This window comes from Cygnus olor, chromosome 3 (assembly GCF_009769625.2).
Source record: "Cygnus olor isolate bCygOlo1 chromosome 3, bCygOlo1.pri.v2, whole genome shotgun sequence".
Classification (NCBI taxonomy): Eukaryota; Metazoa; Chordata; class Aves; order Anseriformes; family Anatidae; genus Cygnus; species Cygnus olor.
The window spans coordinates 54,625,508-54,639,435 of NC_049171.1; the positions used below are offsets into that span (position 1 = coordinate 54,625,508).

The 13,928-nt window shown below is 37.6% G+C and overlaps 1 long non-coding RNA gene across 1 annotated transcript; it reads right to left on the minus strand.

Moving 5' to 3' along the window:
- Positions 1-531: 531 nt before the first annotated feature.
- Positions 532-10,291, minus strand: LOC121068354. Its single transcript, XR_005818822.1, has 5 exons — positions 10,202-10,291; positions 9,410-9,503; positions 7,707-7,840; positions 4,927-5,003; positions 532-853 (listed from the first exon to the last, which is right to left on the minus strand). It is a non-coding gene; the product is annotated as an uncharacterized LOC121068354 (long non-coding RNA).
- Positions 10,292-13,928: the final 3,637 nt, after the last annotated feature.

A 13,928-nucleotide genomic window follows, 5' to 3' on the forward strand; every position in this document is an offset into this window, starting at 1 on the left:
CCAATGTATATGCAGGCCTATAATCAATGGGATAACAACAAAAAAGCTCCAAAACAGTGGCTGCCTATGTGCTTCTGTCCAGCAGATCTGAGAAGATGGAATTTAAGCAGGCTCTTGGAGGTTCCTGTGAGGCATGCAGTCACCTCCAGGGTCCTTGAGGATTTGTGATCTAGCTCTTACACATTCAGGAAAAGGCAAGAAAGTTATGTGCATGCACACACATACAGATGTGTGATTTCTATTCTCCCACAAAGCATGGATGAGAAGATCAAGCAATACTTTATAAATGGAAAATGGAGTGTACTTAATGATGCACAAAATCTCAAGTGGCTTGAAGGTTTGTTTAGGACCATCAGGGACTTAATGCTTGTCCCAGCCTTATCTGAGCAAACCAGATCTCTCAGCTTGAAAAACAGCGCTAGAAACATAAGGGTCACTATCTATTTGCAGTAGCTCATGTTGGACCTGGTCACTTTATTTCAAACAAGGATGGGGAGAAAAAATCCTACAAAATAAACAAGACAAAAAGAAGAGATGGAAAATATCTTTACTCGGAATACTTTGAGTAGCCCAGATAACACCATTCTGAGCACTTAAATTCATCCAGCTACTTTTTTATTTATGACACTGATGTATACTTCTAAATAACAACGTTTACATTTGATTTAAGATAATAGCTGAAATCTGCTGCTGGAGACTGGAAATGTTGGTATAAAAAAGACCTTTTAGCCCAGTTCTGTCTTTGGCATGATACTTGCAGCTTTGTTTTTTGCAGTTCTTAGTGGAATCACAGTGCCCATGCTGGCTGCATTAAGGACAAATGTTGTTGCTTTTTAATCTTGCTTCCCATCTTCTGCATTTCAGAAAAAAAAATATCAGCCAAATATTCTAACCTCCCATAAATTGCATCTTTTGTCCCTTCTGCACAGGCTGTAATAGATGGTCAACTGCTCTAGGGCAATATGTGTGAAAGCCTATAAATTTAAACTTGTCATTTTAAAAGTTGAGCCAGTATCCTTGAGCTAACCTGTGCATAAACGATATTTATTTCTGCTTTTCACCAATAACCATGGTGATGACTCAGTGTCCATTTACGACCATACAACACCATCTCTGTTTAGCCACTAAATACAGACTCAAGCCAAGGATTTATGCAAAGATAACTCTCATCGGGATTTTATTTATTTCTCGATGGATATAGTGACAGTTGTGTTACACTATGTGTCCACTCACAGTATTTCTTCCAGTCCTTTGTTCTTAATTCTCCCAAATTCATTCCACTTGGAATATTTTTAGATTATGTACTCTAATCCAGGAGATAGCATGATCTTTCCTCAGAATGAAGGGCCACCTTCAAGGTTTCTTCAGGAAGCCTTCCTTATTTGGAAAACATTCATCAGCATCTACTTCAGATATTTCATAAATAACATAGGCACTCCCAGTTCCCATATTGCTGTGGTAGCTGGGGTTGCTGATGGCACTCTAACAAACTTCTTGAAGGATACAGTCAAAGCCCAGTGCCATAGCCAGACAGCTGCAATGGCTGGGACTGATTTCCACTCGCAAAACCCACAAGTGGTTTGTGATCTGTCAAAGGGTAAAGAGACTTCCCATGCAATTATTGAAGCACTTTTAAGTCCAAAGATAACAGTTAGCCTTTCTGTCTCCAACCAGCAGTAATTCTATCCTGCCAGTTGGTTATTCCTCAGTGCCTGTCACATTACTGATCAGAATTGTCCCTTCCCTTACATTACAGAAAAATTGTTGCTCAAAGTAAATAAGTAGTATGGAGGGCCTGGGAAGCTCCTAAACTTTTGTTTTTCTCTCAATACCAGGATATCTCTTGCCGTAGGCAAGCAATGTAAATGATATGAAGGCGCTAAAACACAGGAGAAAAAATGCTGACAAATGCTAAATAAATACACACAGGCTTATAGGTATTATGTTCTAGAAATCTGAATTCTTTTACTGTTCTTTGTATATCTTCTGAAAGACAAACTCCTTCTTTGCCTGTTCTGTTGCCACCCAGATCCACATTTGGAGTTTTAGCATGTGTTTTGTTTTACATGAAGCCTCAACACTTAAGTACTTGAAGTACCCTCCTTAGTTTATCAGAATTACCTCTGCATGAGATGAAGATACAATCAGCACTTGCTAAATCACCTTTCAAAAAGATGGTGGAAGGTGGTAATGGTTTGTTTGACAATTTACTACATCAATATAAACCTTTGTGAATGTCTAAAACATATCTTTTTCCCAATCATCTTCCAAATAACTTCATTGGCAAGTCTGTAGATAGAATATATTTATCTAATGCAGAAACATTAATAACTAGCTTTTATATAGCCCCTTCAGATGTGGATAGTTTTGTCTGGATTAATGACAGAGGAGGTTCATTTGGAATATTATGCTGGTGAAATGATGTTGGCCTATCTAGACTTTCTAATTTAACCTCAGGCTTCTGAGGATGAACCTATTTTGTATTGATTTGTTTTGGCCTAGATATAAATCCTTCAGACTCCTTAACCCTTTTCAACAACAGTATTATGTGCATCCAGGACTTCAGTGTGCGGTAGAATCTAATTTGAAGGTTTGTCCCAGTTTCAGTTTTAATTCTTACGAGCAACCTTTTGCCCAACAGATTCACATTAGATCCTAGGACACAAGGATTACATAAGAGTCTGGATTTTTATTATTATTATTTGGGGGGAGGGGTGGGGGGATTATATATGTTGATTTTTATATTTTAGCATTTATTTTAGTTAGTTTTTTTATTTTTTTGTCTATATTACAGTTGTGACCAGGATCAGCCTTGTCGTGCACAGCCATAATACATGGAAATATATATATATATATATATATATATATATAATATATATACACATAAATACACATATATTCTACAGGCCAGTCAGTCTCACCTCTGTGCCTGGCAAGATCATGCAGCAGATCCTCCTGGAAACTATGCTAATGCACGTGGAAAATAAGGAGGTGATTGGTGACAGCCAACATGGCTTCAATAAAGGCAGATTGTGCCTGACAAATCTTGTGGCTTTCAACAATGGAGTTACAGCATTGGTGGATAGGGAAAACAACTGACATCAGCTACCTGGACTTGTGCAAAGCATTTCACTCTGTCCTTCATGATATCCTTGTCTCTAAATTGGAGAGACATGGATTTGATGGATGGACCACTCTGTAGGTATGGAATTAGCTGGATGGTCGCACTCAAAGAGTTATGGTCAACAGCTCAATGTCCAGGTGGAGATCAGTAATGAGTGGTGTTCCTCAGGGTTCAGTACTGGAACCAGAGCTGTTTAACCTCTTTGTTGGTGACATGAACAGTGGGATCAAGTGCACCCTCAGCAAGTTTGCCAATGACACCAAGCTGTGTGGTGCAGCTGACATGCTGGAGGGAAGGGATGACATCCAGAGGGACCTGGATGGGCTTGAGAGGTGGGATTGTACAAACCTCATGAGGTTCAACAAGGCCAAGTGCAAGGTCCTGCATCTGGGTCAGGGCAATTCCAAGCACAGATACAGGCTGGGTGGAGAATAGATTGAGAGCAGCCCTGAGGAGAAGGACCAGGGGTTTTTGTTGATGAGAAGCTCAACATGAGCTACCAATGTCCAGAAAACCAACCATATCCTGGACTATATCAAAAGAAGCGTGGCCAGCAGGTTGAAGGAGGTGATTCTCCTCCTCTGTTCTGTTCTTGTGAGCCCCCACCTGGAGCACTGTGTTCAGCTCTGGGGCCCCCAGAACAAGAAGGACACGAATGTATTAGAATGAGTCCAGAGGGCCACAAAAATGGTCAAGGGGCTGGAGCACCTCTCCTATGAAGACAGGCTGAGGGAGTTGAGTTTGTTCAGCCTGGAGAAGAAAAGGCTTTGGGGAGACCTTATAGCAGCCTTCCAGTACCTAAAGGGGGCCTACAGAAAAGCTGGGGAGGGACTCTTTGTCAGGGGGTGTGGTGATAGGACAAGGCATAATGTCTTTAAACTAAAAGAGAGGAGATTTAGATTAGATATAAGGAGGAAAATCTTTACTGTGAGGGTGGTAGGGCACTGCCCAGAGAAGCTGTGGATGCCCCATCCCTGGAAGCGTTCAAGGCCAGGCTGGATGGGGCTTCAAGCAACCTGGTCTGGTGGGAGGTGTCCCTGCCCATGGCAGGGGTATGGAATTAGATGGTCCTTAAGGTCCCTTCCAACCTAAACCATTTTATGATTTTATGATTCTATGATATGTATATATGCGTGTATGTATGTGTATGCTCCATGTATACTGATACATAACCATGTAACTGAAGTCTGTCTTCACATCTTTCACATCTTGGATGCCTAATTATTTATCTGTGTCACTACCTGGCAAGGTTCTACTTCCTTTCCTTTCAGGCATGTATGTCTTCCCCCAAGATAAGAGAGTGCTCTCCTCTTTCCTTTTCCTAATCTCTTCAGGACTCTACCTCTTTGGTTTAAGAAGATGATTGACAGGCTGCTTTGCATTTTTGGCTGAATGCCCCATCTTGAGGCATTTCCGACACAAGGCCAGTTAAAATATACATGCTCACCCAAACTGAGCTAGATTTTAGAGAGCGGAAATATCTTCTGTAAGCTTGCAACTCTTGCAGCATGCTTTATATTTTGTTTACTAAGCCAGTTTGTTTTCTGCTCTAAGTGCAAATTGTTGCATTGTTCTTCACTGCTGCTTCCATTGCTGATGCTAATTTGATTACTTTAGGTCATGTGAAATTCACTTCTGCCTTCAATCATCTTGAAAACTGTCACTATTCATATGAAGCAACCTGTCCCATAGCATATCCTTTAGGACATTTCCAGAATATGAACTTTGTTGCTACAAAGCTACAGCTTCCATTTGTATCATGATACATTGTGAATCATTTTCCAGTAACACCAGTAGCTTACCTAGTAAGGTGCAGGTACCCTTTTAAGAACTTTGCAGATTTTCTAAAGGCCTTCTCATCAGTTCTGAGGCTGAGAAACTGTAAGAGAAGAGAGATTTTGCTGCTACCTAACTCTGAGGAAAGAACTTCATACCAATATCTACCATCTCTTTCACAAGAAATCAGTGACTGCATCTTAAAATGAAATGATGATTTTTCACTGGCTGCACTGACTCCCTTAATTTGTTATAAATTTTCCTGATTTTCAAGTGTTCCTTGTCAGCAATGTTGTTAACTCCTTACCAGAAAATTGCAAGCTGGAAATGGCTGCTGAACTTAACTATGGTGTGACTGGAATGGGGGGGGGGGGGGGGGGGGGGCAGGGGAGGAAAGCACTACCGCTTAATGACAGGAAGTGAGAGATAGATGGAGTGCTATATTCTGGGGTAACCACAAACTGACTGTAAGCTTGTTTCAGTTTTCTTAAATGAACAGCATCTCTTTGAGTCTGCCTGTCTTTTAATTTTGCCACCAGACTCTGCACTTCTCAGACCTTTTAAGCATGGCTTTTATTTTTCAAATGAAGTTCAGATATGTTCAGCTGACTTTTCTTTACACACAGAAATGTTGCAGATGTTGTAAAAGATCACTCCAGATTTCATATCTTCCACCTCCCGAATATTAAAATGAGGCTCTTAGTGAGGCAGATGACTGGTTTCTAAGACAAAAAATAAAATAAAATAAAATAAAATAAAATAAAATAAAATAAAATAAAATAAAATAAAAATAAATAAAAATGAAAAAATAAAAATAAAAAATGCACAGTAGTCTTTCATCTTGATTTGGATTAAACCATCTGTACATAAATTATGAATGCTATAAAAAGCATGATTTCCAAAAAATAATGAATCAGAAAGGTTCACATGTCAGTTCTGATTCACAGTTGTTTGTACTCAAGAGATTTTTTTTAGGTGTTTCAAATCCAAAGCAGGTATCTCCAGGCAAATATAAACAATGTGATTTATATCCATCCCTGTGTGTGTCTGAAGATGGCTGTCGACTGCTGTATGAAAATTGCACCAGTGTCCAGCTGGCAATTCTCCATTGCTTCTTGACTAACTTTCTCTGTAGGTCAAAGACTCCAGGAACAGAAGAAGTGACCTCTACAGTTATTTAAACATTTCTCTACCATACCACATCTTCCATACAGATTTGGAGGACAGTAAAGTTACATGAGTATTTGTGGGCTAGTGGTGCTTACATGTCTGATGTTTATTAACAGCAATGTGTGAAGAACATACTGGCTTAAAATGAAATAGAAAATCTTTTTTAATCACTTACCTTGACTAATCCCCAAATTTCCATCCTCAGTACCAAAGTGGGACTTTGGCAGAATATCCACATCTAAGTTAAAATCTAAGACTCAACCTTTTTCACTTTACCTTGTAGGTCCTCCTTAGTACTAAGGGAGGAACTCCTCTCTTCTTTGTCTAGCCAGAAGCATCTCAGTCCTATAAGGCCCGGTATGTTACATATCCAAGTCCTGCTGGAATTCACTCTGTTTCTTTTATGCAATACCAAGCCAAGATGAGTCACAAGGATGCGTCATGGTAACTGCACAAATACCATGGGAAGGGGTAGTGTTTCTTTTTAGGAAGGAGGGTTCCATCTAGGGTTGCAGCAAAGCAGTTACTCAGTGAAGTGGTATAAAGATCATTAGATAGGTATGAGAGGAGCACACATATTTGTGCATGTTTAGGAGAAACTGGCATAAAACAGAATAAGGGACATTTTTTCTCAATCCCAATTCCCAAGGATTTGGAAGGAGGGGAGTAAAGAACTGGGGCTAAACAATATGGATTAATTGTGGTGCCAGATGGAGAACAGGGCACAAATTTGAAGAGAATAAAAAGTGGAAGAAAATTGTCTAGAGGGATTAAGATTTGATGGTACAAGAAGGTTATGTGTCAAACAGAAGGCTGCATATTCTGTTGTAGACACCTACAAGTGATGTACTGCAATATGTAATTCTTTAAATGATTTTAGTCCTTTTTCAAGACCACCTCTTGAGGAGGTATAGTGATTCAACCAGGAAACAGAGACAGTAGCATTTATCTTAGGTGTCAATTCATATCTAAAAGCCTCGTACCCTTTCACCATCAATTACCAAACTGACCAAGCTATTGAATGAAAGCAAAGTATGTAAAAGCATTATCAAATAAATTTATATGTGATTTTAAAATATTTACAGTTTGACTATAGGCTGCAAGAAAGACTAATTCATTCAGTTAAATATTTTCTTACTAATCAAAGTAACCATAAACAGGAAACCTACTAGACCAGTTGGAAATGGATGGGCTATTTCATATTCCCCTTCTTCTGTTGCATAATATTAAAAGGAAATTAAACTCTCTGCATTTGACATTCAACAAAATACAAACACATGACTTCTGTTTATTAACATATGATACACCACACATAAACAATCAAGCAAACGTCTAGAATTGTGTATCAACTCAGAAAGAATTTGTTTAACTCTATTAATGGACTTAGAAGAAAGCTTATTAAACATTATGTACACTGCTAGGACCAAATTATGGTATATAAAAAAAAAAGATTTAGGTAAATTTAATCTTCTTAGATATACTTAAGAAAGTTATACACAAAACACGACAATTACTTTTATCTCTGAAATTCTCACAACATTTCTCATTGTCGTTTCTTTTTAAAAGGCAAAATTCTTTCAGGTTTACTATTTGGCATTTGAAAAATAATTTGAACAATGTGGATGCAATATGTTACCTAAGTCTGTCAGTTAAATTGTCAGGCAGTGTAGGAAGACAGATGTTCCATTTGTGCTTAGCTTTTATCTTCAGTAAATCTTTTCTGTTGGTTCTAAAATAACACAGTAGTATCACAAATGATCACTTTACAACCTGAAATTGAGCAAAAGTTTTATAAATAATTCCGCAGCCAAATTCCACCTCTTCTCTTGTTGGTAAATTTTGTATTAATAGAGAATGTTTATCATTTTAATTAAACAGGAAAATTGTTTTGCAATAATTCTGTAGTTTATTCAAGAGCATCTGGTTTCATTATCCAAGACTGGAAAATTGAACTGCTTTGATTGGATGCATTAGTCACAAGATATGGGTAAGAATGCTTCCACTTGGCAAGTATTCCTCCCTATTTGTTTAAAATGTGTTTTTTCAGTAAACATTCCTGAGAAAAGATCCCCAACTAACAATGGCCACATGAGGCCAATGTTTAAAGTCACACACTAGCATATTTCAGAGATGACTCCAGCAGGGTCCCTGTTCAACTAATTCCTTCTCCTTTTCATTTATATACTGCAGATGGAAAAGAAATGGCACACAGACTGTGGAATTTTGGTCTTGGCAGCAGAATAAGTCTTCTCTGAACATTAAAGAGACTGTCAGGTCCAGATTTTTTTTTGCCACTGAGAACTAGTAACAAGGTTGAACTCAGGGTAATTAGATCAACTACAGCTTCTTTTCCCAGTTAAATCCCCACATTTTACCAAGACCAAACACTTACTGATTCTTGTGCTTAGAGCATGGCAATGAGATATCTCAAGATTCACTTATTCAGGCCTCCTAGGAAATGGTGGGTCTGTCTGTCTGTCTGCCTAGGCTTATGTGTTTACAGGAACACAAATTGTAGCAAGATTGAGGTGGGTTTGCTGTTGATGGACTTGCAACACACCAGGCCTGTACTTGTATGGATGCTTTCCAAAGAGACTGAATGCAAATCCGTTCCTGCCCGATTGCCACAGAACCTGCAGGTACACATGGGCTGTTGAGGAAGAGTTGGTTATGTGGGGTTTGCATTACAGATTTTTAGTGACACCAGGCTTTAGAGTGACCTTAAGGTCATATGTAATTACTGATGTAGACACAGAGAATGAATGTGGTATAGGGAAGACACAAAGTGCTGAAGGATTTTTCCTTCAGCTTTCCTTCAGCAGGATTTGTGTTTCTCCCACAATCACTGTGGTCTTAAATCTTAATGAAAAAAGCAAGAAATGATTATAAATAGTGGAGACTGAAGAGACCTGTTTTGTTTTGTTTTGTTTTGTTTTAATTCAGTTAAGAAACAGTCTGTATCTAGCAAAGACAAAAAATATTGCTCGTGTTTTACACCAATTTTACCCTTTGGGACATTCTGTTTATTTTGTTTCTTTGGCTAAACATTTGGAGTAAAAATGAAGATGAAAATCTTGGAAGGAACTTTTAAAAACAAGAAATGTACTCCACCCTTATTACAACATTTATTCTTGTTTAGCCAAACATTTTTCCTTTAGCAAATGATCTGATATAGACACTCATATGGAAAAGGCATAAAAGACCTACATCAGCCCCATCTTTTCAAGCAAAAAAAGGAATTAGGAGGGATGAAATGTGTGAATGAGTGAGAGAAGGCAAGGAATATAAAATTAATATAGGAAAGTAATCTCCCATCAATGAATAAAACTAATGACTTACATAATAACCTCCTGAGTCCATGATGAAAAATTTATATTGAATTAAAAATCACATAAGCTTCATGGTGGCTTCTCTTTGTGAGGGAATAGTAGAGCTGGTGTAACCAAGCATATGAACAAGGGAGAAAGCATATGAAGAGGTGAGGAAAAGAAGGAGTAAATAAACCTAGCAATACAAGAGTCATATGGGTAAACATTTAAAAAGTAAAAGTCACAGTAACCTACACCTTAACCTTCCAAGATGTTTAAGTGAGAGGAAGACATAAAATGAAACTTGCAATAGTTCAGGAAGCTATCAAAAATGTGGCCCTTCCCCGCGTTTATAGCTAGATTTTATTGCTGGAATGTTTTGCTGTTCGCTCAAGGTTAGCAATTTATGCTTAAAGTTTCTTTTTTAGAGCTAAACTGCTTGCTGGAGTGGCCCCTTGGGTCAGCAGGGCTTTCAGCAGAAAGTGGTCACATACATCACCAGTCCCCTGAAGTCCATATAATTGGCTTTGCTGACCTACACACAGAGGTATTAGAGCACACACTCTCTCCAAAAATTTCCTTGAGGACTTAAAACAGGGACCATTAAGTTTCCTGACATTCTTCATATCACCCAGCACAGTTTTCTTCAAAACTTGATTTGACATAATCTAAGTCCTAGGCCAAAAACACTGTATGGTTTGCATTCATTTTTTTCTCATTATACTACAAATTGCTTCTTGATTACTAAGGCCTGTTAAATAAGGAACCCATTGAATCAGAGATGTTTTCAAAGACCATGTTGACTACTATGTGTAATCAGCACCTGCACCGCAGAGTTCTGTCATGCAGCACAGGGAGTGCCAATATCTCCCAGAGAAGCCTGTTAAAAGTTTAACTTTGAAGTAAGCCCTGATCTGAGTGTGGGGGCTTGCATTAAGTGACGTTCCTATGATTCTATAATCCTGTGAGTCACAATATTGACTCAGCAGTGGAGGTTGTGAAGAGGGCAGAGAAATCCTGTTTAACAAGTAAATACATTTAATCACTCCAAGAACATGGATGCTCAAACAGTACAATTCAATTTCTACCGGAAATCTAGAAACTTAAAGATATATATAACAGCATCATATTTACTTTTTCTGAATATGCCACCACTTTTTATATATTAAAAAAAAAAAAAAAAAAAAAAAAAAAAAGAAAGCATTATCACAGAATTTTGCTTATTAGAAATTACTACACTTCAGGTGTTTTTGTTAGTTTGTTTAATTCAGAAGTAACTCACATTCGTCCCACCTAACTGTACCGCAAGACTTAACACAAGAGATTTCATTTCTTTACAGATTACTACCTTAAGCAGGCTTATAATGGAAACCGCTTTGCCATATTTTTTGTTTTGCACATGTTGAGAATGAGTCAATGTACACTACCAAAGGAGGTATTACAGCAGTTTTAAGTGAAGCTATGATATTGAGAGAAATGAAGTTTCACACCGGCGTTATAATACTTGCAGTTATACTACATTAATGAACTGTGATCGTGGTTGGAAACCACTGTTTTAGTTGGTAGATGTCAATGCTACAAAGGACTTCTTTTGATAAGCTAACACTTTCTCTTACCTCACAAAGGAAGTTGCTTCATAAAATTAAATAATTATACCCCAAACCTTAGCAATTTTATTATGTGCTATAAAGCGGTGCCTATAGAACAGAACACAGAACTGGCTTCAAAATGCAGACACGGGGTGAGAAGTAAAGCATTAATCCCTTTAAACTTCAGTAGGCTGAGCATCATCCCCAAACACCAAGTAGGTGCTGAATGGCCTTAGGAACAGTAAGCAATATCCAGTTCTCTTAAACACAAAACAACTATTGCAGCTTTCTGGTTTAACAATTTCCACCTGGCAGGTGTCTCAGTCTGCAAGATAATCATTCAGCTGTTTCCTAAGACACTAGTTTTCCTGCCTCAGCTGGCTTTTTCTTTCAAGCCTTTTCCCCAAATCAGATGCTCATTGCAAGGTGCCAGAAAGAGCTTCTAAATGTTGTATTCAAGATAGCTTCCGTGATCTCCCTAGTACATATTGTGTCTAAATATATGTTTATTTTCCATATTAACATAAGCACATGACATTTATTTGGAATTCTGGAATAATACCATTTCAATCCATTAGACACAAATCATGACATCATATACCTATCTCCATTCATAATACAACACTCTCAGCAGTTTACTTCTAAATTTTCACACATTCATTATATATCATCTTCTCAATATTATCTTCCTCTAAAATAAGGATATTTCTTTTTCTCCTAGACAACCTTGCTTAGGAGGAGACGAAAAGGAGGTCCCATCAAAACTTTCATGATCTTCTACTTAGCTCTGCAGATCTTTGGCAGCTCAAGTGTCCAGTTTCTGAGGCTGAAAGACAATGCATTTGATGATAATCTGACAGTTTGCAATATATAATTACCTCAGGTCAATGGACTGCCATGGACATAATTCTCCATATATGAAACCTGAGAATTTCTAAGTTGTTGCTTTTCATCACATACTGAGATGAAATATGATTTCAAAATAACAAAAATTCTCCATGATATGGAATGACTGTTTCCACTCATTTCTAGCAAAACACCAATTTCCCAGAACTATGCTGGCTAACTGTTCCTTCATCCAGCATGACATTTATCTGATCTGAATTCTAAAAATGTTCATCTCTGGTGTTTTCAAGACAACCTTTTTTTTCTACTGAAATGTTGAAGTGAAAACATGAGTGAATTTATCTAAATTACATTTCCCTGATAGTTGGAAGCCATCCAATTAGTGAAACAGTGCAAATTCATTTCCAGGGTTATAATTTTGGCTTTTAGGTTTGTTTGGACCTGCATAAACTCAAAATGGGTATAAATGTACATAGGAGGGATTAATACTCTCGTACACCAAAGTTTCTCCAAAGTTGAAGGCGTGATAAATAAGCTTGTCATGATCTTTAGCATTTTGATATAGCAATACTCAAAACACAACTGTATCTCTAGATACTGTTATTTTTAAAAGGATCCATTAATCATTTAGCTATCTTTTCTACTCCTTTTTGTTTCCTTTTACAGAGCCTTATTATTAATAAATAAATAAATAAATAAATAAATAAAATAAAATTGATTTTTCCTTTGTGATGTGAACAAATCCTGCCAAAACAATTTTGCCTAACCAGATCATTAAACCCTGTTAGGTTAGATCCATGGCAGAGTCTGCAATATCTTCGGATTGCTGATGGATTTTCTTGAAGCTCCTTTACTTCCAGCTCCTGTATCCCCCCTTGGCCACGTAAAGTCTTCTCAGGTAGAATACTTACTGCTTCTCACTTCTGCCATCATCCAAAACTACTTTTTCATAGAGAATATAGCACTGGCTTTGAGCACTTCTGTGCTGGCTTGTTGTGAGTTTTACTTTCTCCATACTTTTAAAATTCAGTTCTCTCCTCATTACTCCTTATTTTCTGAGGCTCCAGTCAACATCTGACACAGAAAATTTTACTGACAATTATCATCTTATTTGTAGATCTTTGCATATTCATATGCAAATATCCCAATTGATACCTTCACACATCACACTCTGTAGAATATTTCAGTACCTCCTGATACCTTTGCCACTCCCCTAAATGAAACATCCATTTTCAGTTGGATCACTTGGAATTAGCTTCAAGATGAGCATGACATCATGATAAAAATTGCTTGCATATGTAAAGATAGAGATAGAAAATATACAACAAAATACTTTTTTTCTTTTGTTCTCAGGCATGTTTTTACATAAACTCTTCAAGAGAAGGAAAAGATGGAAAAGACAGGGAGGATCTCCTAAAAAAGGGCAAAGAAGACAAGATTAGCTCCCAGATGCCTTTATCTGAGGACACTAGAACTGTTTATATCCCACTAGTCTAAGCAAATATCCCTTGCTTCACTGAGATGTGGGAGAGCATTGTCTGCCTTTCCAATTCACCAAGTTACATCCGTAACTAGGAAATCACAGCTTCAGCCTCCTTGTAAATCATGCATTCTTATGAAAGAAATTTTTATTTACATAAAAAGAACACGTAATTTATTTTTTAAATAAGTCTCCCTAGAGAATTTGGCAGGGAACTGTTATTCTAATACTTTTGGCTGTGTTTGCAAGATGATCTTGATAATTTAAAATATCATAGGATGTTTGCAGGAACAATAGAACAGATTCCTGAACTGGTGTAAATTGGCACAGCTCCACAAACATCAAAGGAGCAATGCCAGTTTACACCAGCCCATCAGTGTTCACAAATTAAATGGATGTTTTGTGGTTTACTACATGTCAGAAAACTTGTAGTGCAACTCAAGCCCTCATAAGCTATGCCATAAAACTATTTGATTTTTAATAGATTGGCAAAAGCAAACTTTATCATCTGAATACTGACCTCAAATCGTTCTTTAATGTCAGAGTTAAAACCCGTGTCTTCAATGCTTCAGAGAATGAGTGTGCAAAAGAGGCTAATGACTGGATACCCTGAAGGACAGGCCAGATTTGTTCCA